Below are 759 nucleotides of genomic sequence, written 5' to 3' on the forward strand. Positions count from 1 at the left end.
TCATCAGTTTTAAGGAGCTCTTGGCTTTTTATGACTTTTGTATTGTCATTCCACCAGTCAATGGAACTTCATGGACTCCATTCTTTAGGTATGCAGGTTTTCATTCAGTGTTTAAGGATGAAATAGTACTTATCAGATAGATCATACTCTTGCCCATAACAGAGAAACTGTATGATGTTGTAGTAAATCTTGGTGCATTGAACAAAATAACATAGATGATGTCTTACACTGTAAGATAACAAAAACTCATTTTAATCACAACTTTGATGTGGCCACTTTCTTAAATTTGGCTTTGTGACATGCCATGCGGATTTGGACAACCCCAGGAGAAGGCGATGGCACCCCACTCCAGTACTCTTGCCTGGAAAATTCCATGGATGGAGGAGCCTGGTTGGCTGCAGTCCATGGGGTCACTAAGAGTCGGACATGAGCGACTCTCACTTTTCACTTTCATGCATTGGAGAAGGAAATGGCAACCCACTCCAGTGTTCTTGCCTGGAGAATCCCAGGGACGGGGGAGCCTTGTGGGCCGCCGTCTAGGGGGTCGTACAGAGTTGGACACAACTGAAACGACTTAGCAACATGCTGCTGGCATGGTAACTGGTTGCATGAGAAAGCTACTCTTAATTCCTTTAATTATGTATCTTCTGCCTGGCCACTCATCTTTATTCAGTAGTTTTAGATCAAAAACACTGACTGTTGCAAAACATTTAAAGAAAAGAATCTAAAAAAGAAAGAAAAGCATCTCCCAACACTGAG

The sequence above is a fragment of the Bos taurus genome, chromosome 14 (assembly GCF_002263795.3).
Source record: "Bos taurus isolate L1 Dominette 01449 registration number 42190680 breed Hereford chromosome 14, ARS-UCD2.0, whole genome shotgun sequence".
NCBI classification, from domain to species: domain Eukaryota; kingdom Metazoa; phylum Chordata; class Mammalia; order Artiodactyla; family Bovidae; genus Bos; species Bos taurus.